Below are 15,282 nucleotides of genomic sequence, written 5' to 3'. Positions count from 1 at the left end.
AAATAGAGGAGACAATGGCTCCTAAAATAGGTTAAAAAAGATGGCGTTTTAAAATGAAACAATCATGAATTGAAAACAAAAATAGAAACTACCCGAACTAACTAGGACAACTAAGATGACTATTTAAGAAACATTACATTATTTTAATAAAATGTGTACAAAACTCATATAATATGAACTCCCTGACGTCAAATGTTCCAAACATATATCAAAACTTTGGCTTAGAGAAGCATGTATCCCTCCTACAAAGGCATCTAAGGTAGGTCTTGGATGAGTCAGCAGCCATAGTTTCTGCCTGTGACATACCACCCTCACCAATATCAACTGTGCCTATGTCTGCCTACGCTCTATCCTCTTTTTCCATGGCTACAACCTCAACCTCTTTATTTGCCTGGTCAAACCACTCAAGGTCCTTGTCACTAAATATTTGTAGCCACAATGATCCACTTAGATTCTGGATCGACCTCCTCTAGCATGATTGGGGTGGTGTCACTATAAAAGATCTCTCTTTCTAAGTCAGAGATTATAATGAACAAATATTAGATCATTCAACCTCTCCATGGTTAGTGTACTATACCCTTTGGAGTGTATGTGCTCAAACATACTCCAGTTGCACTCGCAACTTGAAGCGTTGCATGGTTGGGTCAATATGCGGATGATAATCTTCTATAGATTTGGTGTTTTAGGGTCAAACATTTTCCACTATCATTCTAAGATCAGAAAAAGAAAAATAATTTATTCTTGTTTCCAACTTTAAGACTTCAAGTTATAAAATCAAATCTTGTACCTAAAAAATATTTTTGCGTAGTTGCAATTTTGTCCAATTGATTTGCAAATTTGATGAGAGAAGAGCTCCCCTTGTGCATTATCAAATGCCTCTATATCATATAGTATAGTGCTCACCTCAGTATCTCTGGTAGCCATCCTCGCTATAACTAAGTAGGTCCCATTAAGAACCTCCTCATCCACTTTGGAATCAAGGCAGAAATGCAATGTAGGATTGAGGTAATAAGCATCTGCATGGATGGGCTTGTGAAGCTGAAGGTGCTAGCTCCTATCAATTTATCTATCATATGGGATGATACTTACCCTCATCTTCTCCAAAGGCATATCTAATGGCCTTCTTGGTCCTATCTATGCCCTTGTATATGTAGCCCATAGTAGGCTTTTCCTCATCAACAACTCATAGTAGAATTATCAAGGGCTCTATGAACTACATATATTGTAGAACATTAATTTTTAAGTGAATGAAAACAAGCAAAATTGTAGACAAAAGAAAAAGATTAAAAGAAATCTTATAGCTGATTTATTTTATTTTGTGATTCAAAGTCAAATATCTCTACAAGTTGAAGTGGAAGTCAATTCTCCTCTAGAATTGGAAGTCAAAGTCCCCTAAGCATCCCCTATCCCTGAGTCGGAGACAACTAGAAAAAAAACTTGGGGATGCATCCCCAGGTAACTTGGTTGCATCCCATTCTCAAGATACAAATATATTGTAAGATGGAATCACCAGTTGGAGAAAATAATATATGATGTACAATATGAATATATAAATAATTCAATTGTCTTTTGGTTCCAATATGATGTGTTATGTATGTTGGTAATATTCCGTTAACCTCCTTTCGAGATTTAATTCCATGTTCCCCTAATAGGATCATGTCCAAGGTATAAACTACAACACTAAGGATGTTATTGGGGTTCAAATATCTGGTCTGTGACCCCTAGATTTCTTACTAACACTATCTTCTTAATGTCTTTAAAAGCTTGATTATGACACGGGGATGAAAAAATGTGTTTGTAAGCATCTTTCATCATCGTTCCATTACCAATAAATTTACTAATACATGCTAAGTTATTCACAACTTCTATAGCATTTGAGGCCCCAACCCCTCGGTGGCCTCCAACAAATGGATATTGCAAGCCTGCATCCTTGTACTTCCTTGGATAAAACAAATCTAGGAAAATTAATATCGACTTCACATTTAACTAAGATATTGATGAGGTGCCAATGTCTATATCATCCCACCCATCTAGTATAATCAAACAACTTGTCTTTAGCTAGGTTTGTCTCATGCCTATCACAAAATCTCATCCATGAATATTCTCTATCAAGGTGGGTGTATGTATTCTATGATCTTCTTGGGGCATATGAGGAACTGCTATTGTTTGATTTTTTAACATGTTTATAAAATAGGGAGAATATACCACATGAAATGAGATAGCTGATGGATAATTCTATTTGATAGTTGCATCTCTTGCCTCTTCCTGTTATTGTAAGTTTAACATTCTTGCAATTGTGCTTTGTCTATCACTATGTTTTCTCTTCCATTTTGTAGAATTGTGTTCACTTCGAGTTTCAACATGCATAGCAATCATAGGAAATTGTTTATATTTTACTAGCAAAGCCTCGACTCCTATCTCACCCTCCATAAACCTCAACTTACTTATACAATTGTCTTTTTCGACAAACCTAATTCTATTTCTAGGCATGCACAAAAGATGATTATTTCTAGGCAGCTTTGTAGCCCAATCACAAGCACCACTATGGTCAAATAATCATGGGAATTCAACTGTGTGCCAACCAACTCCTGGAAACATTATGAACCATGGGAATGTCCCTCCCAGATCCCAGAAACAAAGGAGCCATCTATCTTCCCAACTATTTGTACTATGTTGCTGCTTTGTGCCCATAGTGGGTGGAGTACTCTAGCTACTCGATTGCCACAATGCTGCCCTTCTCTTTGTTTGCACTCCAGCTATACCGCTTGCCAGATCACTATCCTAGGCTGATTTGTAATCAGCATTATGTCCCTCTGTCAAGGCAATAACCTCTTGGTTACAACAATTGTCAATCCGAAACTCCTGACCAAAATCAATGGGTGTGCCATCATTGGACTCGAATAGTGGGTTCTGCATTATCCAATCAGCATCTACTTCAAACAAAAGGTTGTCTATAAGCTGAATGTGATATGAAGTTTTGGTACTTGGTCTTTTGGGGCAACTATCCAAGTCATAAGTCTGCTGAATGCTATCAAGTTCATCAATTACTTCTTTGAAAAACTCCTGCCTCTCTTTACTCTCATGCTCTCGAGAATGATTTGTGATCCTAACTTGATTTTCTGCTTTCTAAAAAGCAATTTGCGCATCATTCAATGCCTTATGAGCATACTTAACTCCCTGTTGAGCTCCTAATCTCATTCTTTCCTTTACTCAATTGATCAACATATATTCCAACAACTTTGAGAATATAATCCTTGTCAGAAAGCAGGCATAAATAATCCGATTTCATAGATTCAAGGGCTATTTTGACTACCTGCAAATCAGCAACAAGCCAATCTCCTTCCACTCCCTTTTGAGCCTTCCTATAGAGAATCTCAACCATCCTATGAGTGTTTTCATAATGTACCAAAGATGCCACAACCATGTCTTCACTAGCCTTTAGCTGATTCTTTAAGGCATGCATCTCATTATTGTCATGTTGAAGCAGTTCATCGTCTTGCAGTGTCATCTTGGACTATTCCCCTAAATTTATATCATGTGTATAAGAAACATATTGTTCATTACACAAAGACCCCAACATACTATTACTTCGAGTACAACCGGCCTCATCAACATATTTGTCAAAGCTAACCTCCAAACCTACGTAGAAACTTGTATGTTCCTTATCCACAGCTGAAATCATCTTATCTACATTTTTCCCTGCGCTGGTCTGAATTTCTTTTGCCTCCTCTTTGTTATTACAATTCCTACAAACAGGATCAGGTGTACTAGTGTCCTCACATGTCGAGCAAATCTGTTCTGCCTCATAGGGATTCCTTTAACTTGTAAATCCTTCAAGTTCTTCAGTATCAGTTGCAAAACTTTCTTCTACACCACATCATTGTAGGCTATTGTAGGTGATGATATTCGTATAATCTCATTGAGACAAAAAACAACCACAAAGTTAACCCGTTTATCTGGATGCTCCATAAACTTGGGCTGGACCAGTCACCATTGAAGGTTGTAATACTCAATTTAAGAGTCTACAATCTGCCGATTTACATTGGTCAAATAAGTTTCTATCTATTCCAATTTGGAGAGAACATCATTTGAAGATTCCATTTGTTCTAATTGCAACCCAAGTATGTATAACCAACCCAATTGTTTTTCTTTCTACAAGTTGCTTAACTAAGGGCCATTGAAAGTATTATTAAATTCATTTGAAAATACATTCTTTTTCAAATCTTCCATTGTTCTGTTTCTTGTTTCTTCCACAAATGGTTGCACCAATATTAACCCCCATTCACTGGAAATTCTAACTGCAGTAAATTACATTCACTCCTGTTCCAGTATTTCATGTGCTTCTAATTTTATCCCAAAATGTTATACTGGCCCGCTAACAGCTGATATTATGACTTCTGGCTTAATATTGTTATGAGTCTGATCTCTGGTAATAGAGTTTGAGTTGTAGCAGATTGTGAACAATTCATCCTCAGTAAACCCAATTCTACGTTTCATAACACACTGTTCCTTACCTTCACAAATAATCCTTCTGGAGCATTAACAGAAGCTTCAAAAGAAGAGAACATCTATGACAACAAAGTTTTAACACTGCCAACACACTAGTGACTCTATAAGTATTTAATACAGAAAATTTAAGTTCCAATGCTCCTCAAGTGTCTAGTTTAAGCAATGAATCTCTGTAGGGTATGGCTGTTTCTTGTAATCTGAATATCTTTCTTTGAAAGATGTCTTCTGTCAACAGTTCATACAATTCTTTGTGCTCCAGCCCTCTTGAGTGCGTACGTATAGGATTCTGAGTGGGTGCCAACATGAACTCAGTTTTATGAATTTGTTTCAGGATTGGGTTGACAGTCCCTAGAAAAATGCAGGAACTGGAGGTTTTCCATACTCAAGCATCCTTGTATTTTGGTTTTGCAGCTCCTATGTTCAGGAATAGGACCATAAATAGCCAATTCCCTGTTCTATACTCTGATGAAGTCACAACACTCCATTTATGAATCATTGTCGCCCAGTTTTTTTTTTTCCAGTCTGCTCAAAAGATAATCCTCAAAACTCCAATTCTCCAATGTGTCATTTTTTATAATCCTCGTCTTTACACCACCTTCCACTTGCTCAAAGAACGTTTCTCTAGTTGTATCTGAGGCTACACGACATTCGAACCTGTTAGATAAAACAACTTCAAGTGGACTATCTGAAAGTTTCTTAATTGCTTCAACAAGAACTGCTACAATCTCTGTCTTTCGAGAACTTGCTAAAAGAGTGTCATATTCGGTTGGAACAATGATGGTGAAAAAATTATCTCTCAACTTACTCAGACAAACTTTCTCAACTGTCTTCAAAGCTATTCAAGATTACTCCACTGTGCAGTGTGCACCCAATTGGTAAGCAACAACATCACTTATCAATAGGATTTGCTGCATGATCTTACCAGACCCATTAACCTTCAAAATATTGTCTGCAAATAGTAGTTTCTTGTCTCCTGTAAAAGTTCTTTTCACTCAACACCAGTAACTGCCAATGGTTCTGACAGAGACTCCACACAGTAATGATGAGATTCGCCGATTGGTCCACTGCCTCTAGTTGGATTATGATAATCAACAGTGAGTGCTTAAACCATAGTAACACGGGGACGCGTCCCCCCCTTTTTTGCCCGACGTCTCGGAGACTTCAACGCACCGGAGACTTGGGGACTCCGTCTCCCCGTCCCCAGCGGTGCCACTAGATTCCACCACCTCCACCGAGGATGGGGGACATCCTACTATTCACTATTTGCAAATTCAACTATTTATGTTTAATGTTCGATGTTCCAATTCAATGCAATGTTTCAAGTATTCACTCTTTTACATCTTTACATCCTATATTGCAATACATATTTTCATAACTAACATTTTAAAATACCATATGCATAGATATATACACCCCTCTTGTCCCCTACCGCCGTCCCCCCACCGTCCCCCTGCCGTCCCCAAATTAAGGCCCCTCTGTCCCCCCGTCCCGGAAACTTGTCCCCCCGTTTCGCCGTCCCCCCGTCCCCCAGGGTGTTGTAACTATGGCTTAAACTATTTGAACCTTCAACTCGTCAAAGCCAGGTTAGAGAATTCGCTTGAATTTTTTTTAACACCAATAACTATATTGCCAAGCATTTACTGCCTCAATACAATCTTTATCTCCTATGCTTGTAACTGCCCAGGTTGAGTCGACTATTGCTTGGCATGATGTCTAGTTGTGAGAGTCATTACCTTCCATGACACCTATATATTAAATCATTCATGCCTGTTGGTTTCTCCTTTCCCTGTAACGCACACAAGATGATCCTTTAGTTCATTCCACTTGGCTTTGTTTCACCATGTAATAATCTCTGATGGGTCTATCCCCAGTGCTTGCAAATGTAGAATGCTTGATATGTGTTTTCTACACATATAGGAGAATATGCTCTGTGAAACGTCCACGTAGAGCCCTGTCTTAATTAGTCATCACTATCCATTCTTGGCACAGCCAGATTGAAGGAACGACAATTTCCTGATTACTATCATTAAATTTGTGAAAGGCATTACAACTCCTATCTCTGAGGCTTCCTTCAAGGGAGGATTATTACGGTGAACAAATCTCAGCTATGACTGACTAGGTTCGACACCCATATGAAAATTGACTCTAGAAGAATCTGGTGAATAGTGTAGTACAAGAAGAGATTATTGGTCTTGGCTTTTCCATCCAAGTTTTATTTCCTTATTTCGACACATGAACATCATTGTTCCCCATTAGCTTCCGAAAGAACTCATGTTCGTGATTTCAAGGAAATATGAATCGTTTCTTCTTTGGCTCATCAGCATTAACCGAGTCTCCATAGATGCGTGTGCATGACTAAGAAGTTTCCATCATTAGTAATCTTCACCAATTACTCTTTGTCTTAATATTCACCCCTGGCGTTAATTATTTTGTGTCAATTTAATAACAAAATAAGTTCGGCAAGTTAATCTTCTGTGACAATACTATTTCCTCAGATTGTTGTTCTCGAGAATATGACATTCAATGGATATTGCCAAAACAGACCTCCGTTTTCTTGGGTAATAGATTCTACCCTCGGCCTCTTTTCAAAATTCAAACCAAGACCAAATTTATATAATGGTTCACACTATCATTTTTTTCCCAGCTACAACAGAAGTCCCATAAAACTTTTGAAGTATTAATATTTTATTAATGATGCACATTTAAGCTCAAACCCCTTTTTAGATAGTCTGAACTTCCATTCAAGATTATAAGCCACAGTAAATTAAGCTTCCTGAATTTTGTAGACAATCTAAAAATCCTTTTGATTTAACTTATGTAATTTTTCAGAAGAACTTCACAGGATGGCAGGATTTTTAGCTCTGATACCATTGAAATATCCCCTATAGATATTTACCCGATCTTTACCTCAAGGTAGTTCTCAGAACATAAACATATGACGATGCATTACAAAACCAACAATATAAACCAGTAGATCCTCATAAAATACCTTGAAGTATGTTATTGCATTATACAACAACAATACAATAACTTGCATTCAAAGGTCCAATCTTAAACACAATTTTATAGTCAGAATGAAATACTAGGAAATAACCTGTAAGCACATGTGAGACACTTGATGTGATGTCTCCACAAATGATGGGTTTGCATCCACTATCTATCGGCACGAGGGTTGACGTCCTCATGCTGGGTGAAAGCTCAAGCTTTCCAAATAACTCTCGAAAGAGAGAAACTAAAATATGAATCATAAACCAAGGATTCCCCAAATGAATGAGTCTCTTCCTTTTAATCCTCAAAGTTGTGACTCTTTGACTACCTTCCTATCCTTTCGTCTTATCCCTCCAGGTCACCCTTAGCCCACTTTATAATATTAAATTGACTTTTTATAATTTTAATTCATGCTCTCATAGTCAATTTTAATATTATATGAATGTCTTTAAATTTTCTAATGTCCCCTTTTGGGGACATTACATAGCTTGGGGGTGGAAGGGGCAAGACAGTAACCCTACCACGCCAAACACTGCTAAGAAGCTGAAGAGATCGAGAAAAACCTCCGAACAGAGGGGTAATTCATAGATGTGGTAGTGTTAGTGGGGTGATGCTGACAGTGCTGCTGCCTTTGGAGGTATCTCGAGCTAGAAGAGGGAGTGGATCTGAATCTTTGTCTCTGTATTTGCGAACTCCAGGGTCTCACATATCTAGGCTGAAAAGGCGAGTCCAAGTGTCTTTTGGTGTCACAAACCATCTCTGGCAAGAAATAGGTAATGAGCTGATCCAATAAAGAGCACAGGTAACGCTAAAAAGAGTGGTCCCACAAGAAAATAGCCTTTTGAAGGTAAAGAGCCACACATTGTTGATCATGTACTTGAAGGACAAAATGGAGCGAGACAATAGAACCTACCTTTAATCTCGTAATAGATAGGCTAACAGAAGATAAAGTGCTCCACCAACTCCACCTCACTAAGAGTGCAAAGATGAAAAATCTTGTCACATCTCTCCAACAAGTGGTCAGTCTTGACATGGAGATGATGGGAACCAATTCTGAAATCTTGTGAGGAATCCTAGGGTAGTGCTACTAGTGAGGGGAAGTATACAAAGGGCGGACAATGATATCATTCCTAATCTCTAAAAAGTGCTCATTATAGAAAGTGATCTTCGGTTGAAGCCCCTTGTGAGGGTTGACCCAAGTGGTGTGAATGTATTGTCTCTAGAAATCATCTTCGATGCATCTATTCGGATTTTGCTTGCTGGGGAGAAGGTTGGGAAGGGCATCCAAAGAATACTAGAATGGGGAAGGTGGTCAATCAAGATCCCGATAATACTTAGTAGGGAAGCGACCCCAACAAACCACCCATGAGATTGATTGGAAGGCGTAGAAGAAAGAGCAAGGGGCTTAGACGAGCAATAGGCAAGGTATAGATATCTTAGGCGACCCTTTTTGGAGCCAGCAAAGCCACGAAGATGATGGAGGAACCAAACAAGGTCAAAGATGGCCTTCAACAAGAACAATACTATGAGGTGTGGATCGCCTCCATCTGATAAATTGCCAAAGGAGGATCTAGACCCGCTTAATAGAGGTCTAATCAGACTCCAGAAGAGAAGGCCCCTTAAACACAAAATCATAAAGAACTATGGGACACATGATAGTGTAAAGAAGTGTCATCTTGGATGAAATTTCATATAAGTGATGTCTGAAGCATTGTTTCTCAAGAAGAGCAAGGGAATGGAACCCTTTGCAAATATGTGTTTGGATAGCAAGCATCAAGTTGAAACGAGAACCAGAGAATCTGACCTCTAAGTAGGTATAAGCTGAAACAATCTCAATCTTGGAACCCTCGAAAATAAGTGAAGATGGGAAGTCTTAAGGCGATTAAAGACCCATTACCTTAGTCTTACCCAGGTTTACAAATAACCATCTCAAGTCACAAAAGGAGGCCAAACAATCCAATTGTCTTTGAAGGTCCTCAGGGGAGAAGACCAAAAGAATTCCATAATCCATGAAGCGCAAAATATGAATCAGTATATGGTGAAGAAGGCAACCATCACTCATAAGAAGGTGATCACGGAGAAAGTCCTCAAGCTCATCAATATATATGCTAAAAAGAGTACAAGATGGGAACATCCTTGCTTCACCCCAATGGTGCTACTAATGAAGTGAGAGAAGGCAATAAGAATCTTAATACGACCAAGAACCAACTTGCAAAGTCTCATGAAAATAGTGATAAGTAGGTCTGAGATGCTGATGTCCTGAAGTCTTTGAAAAAGTGCCCAATGAGGAACCATATTAAAGGCTTTGCAGAATTCAACAAATCAGCAGTAGACCTTTGAGGAGTGAAAGTAAGCATCCTCAATGATAGTGCAAAGAGTCAAGATGTGGTCCATAGTCTGGTAATTTTGTTTGAAAATTGCCTTCCCTTTGGCTCTAGCTTATTGTTGATAGAGCTCTCTTGAAAGAAGGATATTAAGGGCTGTAGCGTACAACTTTGGGAAAGTGTGTCCAATCATAATAGTTCTGTAGTTACCAGGATGAGAGGAAGGGCAGACCTTATGGATTAGATGAATGATTTGATGGGACCAAGAGGGAGGGAACCCCAAACAAATCACATGGTTGAAGACCTCCAAGAGATGAGGACCAAGAATTGTGGCACCAAGCTTGAAGAGCTCATCCTAAAAGCCCTCCTCATTAGCAGCCCTACTACTACTCATGTATCTCATGGCCTCCAAAACAGTCAGACAAGTGAAATGGTGGCACATGGAAGGGGGGGTGGGCCGGACGAGAGCATGGCCGAGGGTATCGTATAGAGAAAAGAAATGGGAGAATAAGGTGCTTTGCTCAAGCTTAGTGGGGGGGATGGAGTGATGGGGAAACATGGTGTGCCGGAAAGACTTGGGGGAGTAGAGGAGGGAAGAGCGGAGGGTGAATTTGTGGTGGGCAATGAAATGGCTCTTCTTACATTGGAGGAGGTGATAGGACAGCCGCAAGAAGGGGAAGAAAGGGTGATGGTGGGTGAAGGTGTGGCAAAGGTGAGAGTGAAAAGTTGCATCATATCAATGGTTCATAGTGATGGAGCCCTAATTTTTTACAAAATTTAGGACCTCCATTTGAGAAATAATGTTTGAGACTTGTTGGAGTATTGTCATTGATTCAAAGAAAAGGAATCTGTCACTACTCTTCATGCAATTGCAAACAATATAAAATTTGAGATCAGATAAGTAAGAATCAAGAAAACAATAAGTCGATGAATCTAAAAACCTTCATTACCTTCAAAGTTTGAAGGCAAAGCCCAATTACTAGTATGTTGCATGCTATTGAGAGTTCTAACCTCTGCAGTCTCTCCATATACTCCAGAATTTTAATGATTGGCACGTTGTAACAATTCTGTATAAACAATGTCCTTGCTATTGAGTTATGACAGAAGGTTGCATGACTCCCACTTGAATGGATGTTATCAGGAAAATGGAAACCCTCTAATGATCATGGCTTAGATGACACGATGTTGAACCATGTATATCAATAGCAATTTAGAGAGGTTATGGACACGCATGAATGAAGGATAAAAAACCCGATCATCAAGAGGCACATTAAATTCACAATCTTCTATAGATAGCTCATGTGATTTCTGAGTTTTCCCTATGACTTCGGCGTCATCAACATGTGTATGATCAAGGTGTGAATTTTAAATTCTTCTCAATTAAGTTCATGACCACTAAAGATTCATAATATGAATGAATTTCCAACAGCCTCGTTTTCCCCACTGGGCATCCGAGATAGTAAATTAGTAAAATAAAACCCCAAGTTCACACCGGTTGAAAGGAAATAGGATGTAGCTGTTGTCATACGATCAATACTCTCAACATTCAATATGACTTACTATATTCTCAAAGGGAACTAACTTCATGGGACAAGAATGACATAAGAGATAATGGGTTGCTGAAGTAAATAATTCAATATAGCTATCAAGTTGTTCACTTCGGGTTGATTACATTTCATCTGAGGTGTTAAGATAGAAGCAATAGCAGTGAAATCAGGTCCGCCCACACTCCTCATACTTGGCTAGTTGTTAAGAAAATAGTAAAGATAAGGGAGTCCCAAGTGTGAAGAAGAAACATTGCAGGGAAATAATAGCTGCAAAGCTCAGGATAGACTTGATATGCTTCAAGTAGATGTACCCATGGAATTTGACGCTACAAGAATCAACCAAGCACATGTCGCCGTTGTTGAAATGTACATGATGCTCCTCCACAATGTGGAGGGATTCACGATTATAAAAGAAATTGATTCCTGTAAGAATGCGGTGGAGACATTAGAGATGTATGCAAAGGCACCTCTATCTAGTCATGAAGGAGGCACCGTGGGTTTCAACATTTATTGGGTGTGGTGCATATAATTTATTAAAGAGGCTATGTTTGCATCAAATGTCGTTCGAACCAAACAAGAATGCCACTTCAAGTTACGACAAGGCTGAATGGTTCATCCATGCAGGCATACAAGGATTTTAGATGTGATTCAAACAACGGGGTCGGGAATATAGAGAATTCAGGCATGGCTTCATGAGAGTTTTCATTTGAAATTTCCTCCTCTTCATATGCCATATGTTGTTCTACTTCATCTCCACTAACTGATTCTTTGGAATGATCATCTCTTTCATCTAGTACCTCCTGAGTGTGTACAAATCCATCAACTTGCTCACCTTGGTGGATTGAGAAAAAAATTGGACCATTTCTTTCAACATGTTTTTGGTATTCCAGATCTAACAAGGCTGAAATCTCCTCTACACTGATAGACTCTTCTTCTTCCTTTTCATATTCATTGATGCTTGATGTCATGCAAGTCTCATCGTGGTTAGATTCTACTTCGGAATGTCCTCTATTCAAATTTGAAACTTCACTTGACTCGTATATCACTTCAATCTTACATCCATTCTCCCCTACGACAAGTTCATTATCCATAAGTTTGAGAAAGATAAGAAACTGATTATCATACGAGAGACCAAGTTCTCGCATCCTGTTGAGAAGTTCAGAGGATGGAGGTTTACATTCCAAGGTATTTCTTGATAAGCATTAAACATCCTCATAAAGAATTGTGTTGCAGATTCATCTTCTTGCTTTTCTAAGTTCAAAAATGCATTCAAAGGAGATATATAACTTGAAATTTCATCTAATATTTGAAATAGAAGCTTCAAATCAGGATCATCTAGCGATATTCCCAACTCATGAAATTTTTTTATTAGTTTCTTGCATGAAGGCTTGACGTCTAAAGGTACTTCTCGAAAAATACTCACCATCCTTATAAACAAATGTGCTGATGTCTCGTCTTCATATCTTTCCAAATTGAAAAATGCACCTAAAGGGTGTATGTGTGCTTCCTCCATGGTGTAACATAGATCTGCTTCCTGATCATAGTACATATTCTCCATACTACATGATCAAATTATTTCCCCTAGCAGAGCTACCAACTGAAATCCTTTTGCATAGAGTCACCACCTCTTTCAAGGAATGTATTGATTTTCTGGGTTCTCGCTTCCAGAAGAGTACACTTCCAATCAAACTGATGGAACTACCATTGATTCTGGTCTGCAATATCTGAAACTCTGGGTAACTGTACAACACTTGTTGCGAGCAACTCTCCCCAGCAAAGTCGCCAATCTGTTGGTTCCCAAAACCGCAGATTGGAAATCCAAGAGCCTGCCACTTCTCCAATAAGATTCCACAATTAGTTTTGGCCAATGAACGAGAACCACCTTGATTCCCCTGCACTTCAGGCTTTGCTACACCTAGGCAGGTATGGAGAAGTGACTTCAATGGTACAAACACAAATATAATTTTTTTTGTTTGTATGAAGATGTGACAATATTCAAGCTCTTCACCACTGAATTTATTTTTTGAATATAAAAATTAGGGAACTTTCCACTAGCAAAGTTTCTCTCTTCAATCCTCTACTTGCTGTAACAAATCCTCTCCAAATCTGAAAGTTCTCTAATATTTGACTTTCTCCCATAGATGGACTACGTGATTTTCACTAGGACATGTACACTTGTCAAATAGTTATACATACACTTGATTGATTGTTTCCTAAAATGTATATAGCATATATATATTTTCATATTTGCATCAAAGGCAATCCTTCATCAGTTTGATGTATAAGTACTCAGCTTGATATCTTGTCATGAAATTAAATACTTCATTAAGTTTCCAACATTATTTCATAAATGGAGGCCCTAATTTTTGCAAAAATTTGGGCTCCATCATAGTCATCAGAATAAATTTAGTGAACAAAAGAAATAAAATTAGTGATAACATAATGATAAGTTCATATCACCGATTAGACTCACCATAAAAGCTACATCAATATTGGAAAAGGAGATTAAAAGATGTGATTCCTTAATCCATCTTACCTAGGAAAGGACATGTTTCAACAATGAGATATATCTTTTGATAAGGGATATGCCTTTTCATATTAAATAAAGATATAAATAATAGAAGAACATTGAAAGCAGAAGCAACAAGACACATTCGAGAAAGAAGATACAAGGAGAGATAATAAAAAGGCTTTGTAGGGAGGATTGCAAATTATAAAACATGGCTAGTAATATAAATTCAAATATTTTATTTTAATAATAAAATAAAAGGCCCTTAAGTTTATTTTTATTGGAGGCAAAGAGATTTGCAATTAGAGTGTGGATTCGTCCTTTATGATCAATAAAAGGATTATTTAATTATTCCAACATGTTTTTTTTTTTTGCATTGGGTATTTTCCGCATATTGTGTTCAACAAATAGGGAATAATGTGAAACATATAAAGTTTCTATGTCTTTGGTTGATCAGACTTCCTACCTAAGAAGTTAAATTCCTTTTGGCTAACGTAGAGTTGCATATAAAAATTATCTTTTACAGAGCTCAGGAGTAATTGATGATATTTTAAATAAATATTGTCTCATAAAGTTGTACATAATAGTCTTCGTTGTGATTGACTCTATTGCCCAGATAATCAGATGCATTGATCTTTTAAAATCATTGAAGTTTAATTATTGGATTTATAATTGAAGTTAGTAATCTATCTGTATCCTTCTTGCAAACACCAAATCAGCTATTATATCATATCATCAATCATATCAAAGCAATCGCATAGACTTAAATTGATCGAGTGCAAGGACCTTGCCAACTAGAGAACTCACAAAGTTAAATTCGCTATAGAAGAGCTTTGAACTAGGTGATCAGGTTTGAAGTAAAGGTTCACCCACCTAGGTGTAACGAAACTTGGAGTGTAGGGGAATTTGAATTATTCGAGTTCATTGGCCAGAACTGATTTGGAATCCTATTGGAGAATTGGCAAGCTCTTGGAATTCCAATCTGTGGTTTTGGGAACCAACACATGGGACAGGAATGTGCAGGCGTAGGCCCAGAGTAGACACCCGAGTGAGGGAAGGCCAGCATGGCAGCCTCCCAAATAGCAATGGAGATGCGGAGAACAAGGTGGGGCTACAAGCGAGGGAGTGGGAGAAGGTGGGGCAAGGGAGGGGTGGGGTATCTGTCGGAAGGAGCTGTTTGAGATGAGAGGAAAAGAGCTCAGGGTCACCACCCTTGAAGTGGAGAAGGGTGTGGGAACGGGGGCAAGTGGAAGGTGCCAAGGGGCATGAGGAAATGGGAAAATGGGTGAGATAACATAACCTAAAGCTCCATAATTTGAAGTGTTAGCATCGGATCCAGTTTTTATTTTACGATTAAATAATTAGGGCACAATCACACTTATGATGATGCTTTGAATATCTATGC

The 15,282-nt window shown here is 38.3% G+C and overlaps 1 protein-coding gene across 5 annotated transcripts in view; it reads left to right on the top strand.

Moving 5' to 3' along the window:
• Positions 1–15,282, top strand: part of LOC149572973 (RNA helicase family protein) — a 141,027-nt gene that overhangs the window by 93,404 nt on the left and 32,341 nt on the right. The window lies entirely within an intron of this gene.

This window comes from Cupressus sempervirens, chromosome 2, assembly GCF_028749045.1.
Source record: "Cupressus sempervirens isolate cs-2001-9-10 chromosome 2, ASM2874904v1, whole genome shotgun sequence".
NCBI classification, from domain to species: Eukaryota; Viridiplantae; Streptophyta; class Pinopsida; order Cupressales; family Cupressaceae; genus Cupressus; species Cupressus sempervirens.
The sequence above is the reverse complement of the archived record's forward strand: the minus strand, read 5'-3'. Positions and strand labels throughout refer to the sequence as shown.